Here is a 9,041-nt window from a genome sequence, read left to right on the forward strand (position 1 = left end):
CTTTTTCCCTCTAGAAGGGACGTCAACACTGGAAATGTAATATATACGTTTGAAAGTGTGTCACATTTACAGATACCGGGATCAATCTGAGTGCTTGGCGTACGTCACAACTACGTCACATCTTCGTACCTGCACTAGCAGAATTGTCTGAGCTGAAAACGTTGGTCGAGTTAGCTTATCTGTTATGTTGGTCCGTACTGGTGGAAGGTAATGTTTTTTTTTCAGAACACTACGGCCCGATTGTATAAACCATTTAATCTTAGATCTGAGGTTAAATTGATCCTTGTTTCAGCTGAACTTGGAATTTTGTGTTGTATAAAGTCTAATCTGAGATTAATTTGTCTCAAACTAAAGTCAACTTTGACTGAAGAAATTTCTCCGATTAAGTTAGATGATCCAAGTTCAGTTATTCCTTTTCTGTTTGAAATATACGAGTGACAGATTGTGCAAATAAAATATCCATTATTATTAATATTAATAGATATGTTAGGTACATTTATGTACATTTCTTTCAATTTCTTGCCTTAATACACAAACATTCTTATATTTTATAAGGCTCTATCGTGTTCAGCAGTATCAAATAACATAACCTATAATTATATAACAATCATTAATTATTAATGGATATGATAGGTACATTCATAAATGTTCAATTAACTGTATTACTAAACGAAAATTGTCGTTTTATAAAGCTTTATTATGTTTAGCAGTATCAAACACCATAACATGATAACTTGGAGAACAATCAACCTTCTTCTTATTGTCCGCCATTATTTACTGTACATTGCAAAAAAAAAAACAGTGTCTCCAACAGAGTGTAATACGGAAAGTCGCGAAAACGTAGTTGTAAAGTCGTTAGATTTCTCATTATCAACAAAGAAAGATTAAATTTTGTCACTATAGGGTGCTAAAAAGGTCACTAAATCCCTATTTAAGCAATATAAAAGTTAAAAGAAATTGTTGTTGAAAAAGAGTTAAAATCGCTAGATTGGCAACACTGAACAAACCTGTATAACATGGTCCGCGCATCACGTATTTCACCTGTTTATGCGATGTTGCCAAATCCTTTTCACGTGAACTTAGATTGCATTTGAACCAAGGTAATTTGATCGCAGAAAAGTTTTATACAATAGAAGAAGTGTCTGAACTCGGTTTACTTTTCGATCTTCGATCAAAGTTGATCTTTAGTCAGGGAGTTTTATACAATTGGGCCTACCTGCTCGAAGTCATCTTGCCTCACTCCACCTCCTCACCCAAGCATTGAAACGGTCGTGAGTCATAAAACGGTAGCCAAGAGCAGAGATTGGTCCCAGTACCTATACTTTTTAATGTTACCAATAAAATATGGACCATGCTTAGGAGTCCGTGGCAGGGAAGATGTAAGGAAATGAAATTTGAAATTATTGCTGTATTATGGCATACAGTATACAACATGAATAACAAAGTACAAGTATAACCTGTACAAATGTTTAACCTAGGAGACTATACTTTGAAGGATTTCAGCAGTTAAACAGGCACAGAAATGTTCAAAATGTTTTAAGATTTTAACGCAGAATTGCGTCCTTCCCCAAAAATGAGTGAGGGAAAAAGTACGAAGTTTTGAATATATCCCAAAAAGTTCAATATTTGAAACGCTTACTGCACGGAAAATGTGAGAGTTACTTTATGATTTATTTACAGTTGAATAGTGGGTAATCTATATAATAATTCAGTATACCTGAAGTCCTTGTCTCACAATCCTCGAGAGTTGAAATCGAGGCAAAGAGTTAGTTCCATGAAAATCGGGATTCTAACCACAACACTTGCGATATCCTGAGCAGTCGAAATCAACGTAAACGAAACACAACCAACAGAACTAAGACTGAGCTCCACACACATTAAGGAAGTGGCGCCAGATGTATACAAATGTGAAACTGCGTGAGTACGTAACTGAATATGAATACCATGGTAACGACTTCCAACCTGTTTTCTGCATGTTCAGAGTGTTCCATAATCTCTTGAAACACATTACAGTATACTCAATAACGAATTCACTAAATTAAATGTCCAAATGTGTCGTCAAGTCAGAGAATGAGGTACACTACAGACAAAATGAGAAAAAATATGAAATTTCATATTTCTGCTAACGGTATAGAAACAAGGATTTTCAAGATTCGCAACATGTAGAACGCAATTAAAGCCAACAATTTCATATTCTATAATGATTTGGTAAAATGTTCACATTTTTTTCGCATTTTGCACGATTCTCCCCTCCGTTATAGTTTTACACAACTACCACTGAACCTGGCTTTCCAGGCATTATAGGAGATAATAGAAACACTCAAAAAACCCAACATTCCGGGATTCCACCAACATTTCGGAATTCTCAAGGGCAAGTAAAATCTCTAAATTCCCCTTTACAGTAATTGAACTCGTAACATTAATGAACTCGAGAAGCCAAAAAAAAAAAAAAAACTCCCATTTCATCTTTGGTCATTTTTTTCAAAATCTAGTGAAGTCTTTTCAGTGTAACCATAACTACTTATATCCTTGTAAATAAATGTTTTAAACGGATTTCAACCAGATCTTTTCTGTTTACTTAATTTCTCCTCTTTTTGCAACTTAATCCATTGTTCACCATACAAAACAATTTGTTATTAACTGACAAAAGGTGCAATATTTTGCTAGGAAATACAGACTGAGTAGGCTGAAAAAATCTGTTTACCTTATATCTTGTTATAGTACAGCACATGTTTATCGGCTTTTCTATCAAAATTGTTTGTGACACAGATCCCACAAGAAGATGACCACTCATTTTCACACCCAAACAGAATACAGGTAAAACAATATAACTTAATTATCTCAGAGCACCCTGTTAGCCAAGAATATTCATTATACCATGAAAATTGTAATTTTCTATTTTGTCTTCCTCCACCCGCTATTTTAATATATAAATTTAGTGTCGATCTCATATCTTTGTAAGCTCATTTCGTTTCATACTCCCATCAGGGTAATGTAACTCCGTATTCCAGGCGCCCCAACTTCTGAAGCCACTCAAGCCACTGCCAGGAGAGAAATGTCGAAAGATAAACCGGTGGAACTAAACAATTCTGCAATTATAGGAATCTTTAAGTAAACTACCATTACTACCACCACGTCCACCGCTATGGAGTAACGATTAGCATGCCTGACCGTGAACGAGCAGGTACACGTTCAAATCCTGGTTGGGACAAGTTACCTGGTTGAGTCTTTTTCCGGGGTTTTCCCCTCAACCCATTAAGAGCAAATGCTGGTTAACTTTCAGCGTTCAACCCTGGACTCATTTCTCTGGCATTACCACCTTCATCTCATTCAGACGTTAGATAACCATAACAGTTGATAAAGTGTCGTAAAATAGCCAATTTAATAAAACCACTACCACAACTAGGCCTACTACAAATACCAGCACCACTATCACTACTACAAATACTACGAATACCACCACCATAACTACAAATACAATAACTACCACTGCAAATAGAACCACCGCCACAAATACAACCACCACCACCATAAATACCACCACCAGCACCACCACCACGATTATATCAAATACTATCACTAGTACTAATACTACTACAGTACTATTATTACTACTGCTGCTATCACTACTACTTCTAACGTGATTGAAATTAAGACAAACTAACAATTGATTAAAATGTGTTTTTATTTATTCAAAGCCGCTCACCGTCTCATTGTACGAGGAGCGCAAGCGGTCACAAAAAAAAATTAACATCTAGAAGATTTGACTTTCTGAAAAAGGGTCTCCTACTCATTGGCGCTAGAGGAACAATTCCAGGCTTCCTAGCAACATTTTGGAAATATCTTTCCCTCCCAACATCTATTTTAAAATAAATAATTATTGCCACTATAGGCGTTCCTTACAAATTTTTAAAAACCATTGCTATTATTTGCCTTAATTATTCAACTTTTCAGGATTTTTCACTGTTGTAAATGTTAAATGTCTTTAACTGAACATTGTCTTTAACGCATTATATAAATTTATTACTATTATCTGGTATGCTTTGTCTACGGGAAACCTCAAAATCTGAGGAAGCAAAAATAAAATATAAGACAAAACTGACAAGTGCATAATTCCTCGCTGAAACTTAAGCTTATCTGATTTCACAAAAATCTTTAATTATTTGCAAATCGTATAGTGAAGGATTACACAATGAACTACACTGTTTGGAAAGTAACTCATCTTGTTTCAAGCATTTAAGAAATGTATGTCATATTTAAAATTTCTGAAACGGGGTTAGAACCAATATGGACCCACTAATGAACAACGCAGAGTTTCTAACACATGGGCCACGAGCTCGTCGGCTCTGTCGTGACTCTGGGCGTACTCACAACTGAGACAATCGCATGAAGAAACCTGAATTTCCATCACGATTGCAAGGAGAGAGTGCTTTTCCAGTCTATTACCAAGAGTAACCACACACACATCTTCACCAGATCCTATTAGTATAAAGCGATAGGAAATCCTAATCGGTTAAAAATAAAACTCTTCTCCCACTGTGACTTTTATCTAATAAATTGTTGAACCAGAACTTTCATAAATATTTAAAAAAACTTGCTTCATTTCAAATGCATAAAGAAAAATATAAAAAAAATAATCGGATTATGAATATTAATCAACCTGAATATAGTCATCCATAAGTTCATAGCTAATAGAATTATAGAGTGCGTTTCAAAACTTTTTTAATTTGTTATTTTACCACGGTTTTTCAACTGCTATGATTATCTAGCATCTGAATGAGATGGAAGTGATAATATCAGCGAAATGAGTCCAGAGTCCAACGCCGAAAGTTACCCAGCATTTGCTCTTAATGGATTGAGGGGAAAACCCCTGAAAATCCTCAACCAGGTAACTTGTTCCAATCAGGATTTGAACCCGGATCCATTCGTTTCATGGTAAGCCATGCTAACCGTTAGTCCACAGCGGTGGACGTGTTGCTAAACTCTCTGTACAAATTTTTATGGAAAGTAGGAAATACCGTTATAAACATTTTTTGTTTGTGAGTGTATATCCCATGACATCATCTTAAGGGGACAGAAGCGTTTAAATGGATGTGGTGGAGGTGGTACAAAAACAACAGTGACTGTGACCCAGAGTCCTGCAGGCTGGCCCTCAGCGCAGCATTGTCAGTCCTAATGCTCAAGCAGCCCAGCCCACCCAAGACCAACACTGCTTGGCGCGGCCGCTTCGTAGCCCATCACGCTGGGTTACGCAGCCCAGCTTAGCCCACCGCACTCCTCAGTGCGGTGACGTCATCCCACCAGTTGATTGCATTCTACTCCTTTCCTGTTTGCGCTTGGCGAGTGGCATAAGCATACAGGACACAGTACAAAATTAAAATATTTTCCTCTGCTGTCGAACACAGATTTAAAAACTGTCCCTATGGTACGTTTTGAAATTTTCATCCGACTTTGTATTTTTAAACTTTCTAGCAGCGATTTTCTCCTTCACTACTTTTTATCTAGAGAGATTGTATTTTAGAAAGTATGCTTTCACGGCCGGTGTCTGTGATGAAGTTTTTCCGGGCTGCTATTACACTATCAAAGTTTTTTGCAAAGATCTTTTTATAAAATATATATTATACAATATATGACAGTGTAATGGGTTTTCTTTTGTAAAAGTTCCTTTGATAAAAGATCTTTTATTAAACGTAAATGCAGCTTGTTATCTTTGATAAAAGATTACTATACCTTGAAACAAATATGGCGGAACGCAAATATAACTAGATTGTTGCTACCACAAAAATTCTGATATCGGAGTATGGAGCAAATGAAATGTAAATAAATAATTTTTATAGTATAATATTAATATTTTTAGGGCGAATCCGGAAATGCATATAGTGTGTTAGTTGGGAGGCCGGAGGAAAAAAGATCTTTGGAGAGGCCGAGACGTAGGTGGGAGGATAATATTAAAATGGATTTGAGGAAAGTGGGATATGATGATAGAGACTGGATTAATCTTGCACAGGATAGGGCCGATGGCGGGGTTATGTAGGGCGGCAATGAACCTGCGGGTTCGTTAAAAGCCATTTGTAAGTAAATAATATTTTATAATAATTTGTATAACTTTTCAAGTCCTCTCATTGTAGCTCTTTCAATAAGTTTAGATGTATACCTCTCTTATCACGCCTTACAATCCATGGTTTAAGCCCTGACCAGATATTTATTCATGGTGTTATAAACTTAACGTGTAAATAACAGTGTAAACAAATCGTAAACTTAACGCGTAAATATTAGTATCAACAAATCCACGGAACGCGTGTTCATTGTTGTGGAACAAGTGTTAGGAGAGATTTGTTCCTAATTTTAGGTCAAGTTTGATAAAATCTTCTGAAAAGATTTCATGTAGTGTAATATACCCCAAATCCTATCTTTTATCAAAGTTCTTTGATGTAATATTTTAGCATAATATTCTTTGTCAAAGAATTCTGATAGTGTAATAGCAGCCTCACAGAGACTGTATTTTCTTTGCGATGCACCATTATTTGAACTCATCTTGAAAAACAGAAATCAAATGTTTGAAACAGTAGCTGATCGTTGATCGAACCCTACATACAAGCACAAACCCGCACCAACTCAATTCATAAGTAACTGATAGCGGAAGCTTGGGCTCATGCTTTGATACAAACCAGTCCACCGCACTAAACCGCTCCACAAGCAGTCCGCCGCGACCCGTGGGGTGGTGCAGGGTGACGGCACGGGCTAGTTCCGTGCGATACTGCTCAGCCCGTTGCGGTCAGCGCAGGAGAAGCCCGTGGATTTGGACAAATCTGCACGACTCTGCTGTGACCCCAGTTTATTCACAGAAGATGTTCAAAGTTGCAACCGTCAAGGACATAGCATGCACAACGCCGAAACATTTAATCCCGTACTTGTGCAAATATTTCCGGCATGTTATGAATCAATGGGAGTCTCAAACACGTGGTGGGTCATGTGTTACTAGAATAAGAAATCTATGTATGGTAAGTCGGATTTAGTATTGTGTCAGGTGAATCTATTGGCTCAGAAATCGGAGTGACATCTAGAGTGCAAATTTCCCAGTAGCGCTTTAAGAATATGATAACCGCACGCATCCCTTTTTTCAGTGTATCCGATTTAACGAAACGTGTTCTTCAGTTTTCAATGATATTGACAAGATTTTTCCACCTCGGGACCTAAGTCTGAAGTCAATGTCATACACAAGGTCAACTAGTATTAGAAGATCGTTCACTGCTCTCGTTTGAGAGAACCAGTTTTCTGGTAGGTCGGCAACGAAATGCAGGCGATGGTAATTTGTTTTGCATGCAAGCGATACGATGCGATGATGTCATATAAGCATGACAGGCAAAAACAAGGATATGCCAGAATTCGTTACATGAAATGGGTTTCGCGTGACAAATATAGTTCTTATGTTGAAATTAGAATTGCAGAACGAACTAAAACGCACAATATGTAATTATTTATTTTAATTTATTCTAGTGTCTCTTCAATCTGCACAGTTTGAATTCTCTTCAATTTTGTAAAATATTTTGTATAACTGATCTGAACTGCGCTCGAGCACGAGCTTCTGCTCTTTCGGGCTACAATGCCTAACGTACTTCAAATCAAATGTAACAATCTGATAATCATACCCTTATTATTAGTAGGCTAATCATTATCACCACACTGTTATCATTAATTTCATCTTCATATCCTTACTCTTCGTATTATTATACCGCAACCTTACTACTACTTTTATCATATCACTTCTAGTAATATAATGATTCTAGTATTAGTATCATCATACCCTTATTATTAGTATTTTATAATACCCTTATTGCTAATCTATATATATATAATTTGAACTGTAATGGAAATTACGGGGAAACGGCTGGACGGATTTTAATAACTGACCCCTCATTTTGAAGCTTGGAACTCAAAGTTTTTCGGAAAAATAGTAGTTTTCAGTGAAATGTCAATTTTTAAACATAATTTTCCCATTTTCCAAAATCCATCTGCCGTCAGTTTCGAGAACTAGATAATAGCATTCACGGCCGACTTGATATACCCTTCGCTTTTTTGTAAAGGAGAAGCGAAGCGAGCATCAAGTCGGCCGTGTTGCATTTAAGAATAAAACAAAACACATACTACAATAAACAATATTACACGAAGGCCATGATCTGCAAGAATGCTGACATATTTAGAGCTCAAATTAAATTGGTTATTAAAAACTTAAGTTACTAAAAATAATTTACAGGTTCGATTCTGTGGTGTGTAATTTTCTGGGTACAGCTGTGTATTGGATATTAAAAACTACAAAACTTGAGGTTATTTGATGACATTATTACCATTAGAAATGAAATATTATTGTAGTTAATGCCATGATATTATACATATTAATGCTATATTGATGATATGAAAGTGAAACGTTTTGGGGTTATATAAGTAGATGTAGAAAATAACTTAAATTAGATTTTTATTTCTATATTTTACTGAGTGGCGGCTATATAGTATATATAATATATGTTACTGAAAGCTATAAAACTTAAGTAAGATAATAATATTATTAAAAATCAAATATTTTTATAATTTTTAATCAAGTAGGGTTGGGTCTTTTTTATATATTTAATGGTGGTGTGGTGTAGATATTTATATGCGTGGTTCTCTTCAGTATTGGCTCGAGAGAGAGTGTCTTTCATTGTTATGGAAGCAAATAGCTTTTCGAATGTCTGGTATTCTTCATTGAAAATAAATCTGAAAAATGTTTATTTGAACGTCTAATGAACTTAGTTTGCAGCATTTGCTGCACAAGCCACTAGTATTACTATAAAGTCAATAATAAAGATCTTATTGTGACCTGTGAAAGTGAGCTAATCCGCTTTAGAAGTTGCACTGGATGTTGTATTAAACGTTATTTTCTAGTGAATTGTTTGTTCCTGGTAATGTCCTATTCTCTTTGTACTGTTTTACTTTTCACACATTACTCAGATTTCTCTCATATTTCATACCCTTATCATCAAACTTTTGTTATTAACATTGTCATC

Source organism: Periplaneta americana, chromosome 9 (assembly GCF_040183065.1).
Source record: "Periplaneta americana isolate PAMFEO1 chromosome 9, P.americana_PAMFEO1_priV1, whole genome shotgun sequence".
NCBI lineage: Eukaryota > Metazoa > Arthropoda > Insecta > Blattodea > Blattidae > Periplaneta > Periplaneta americana.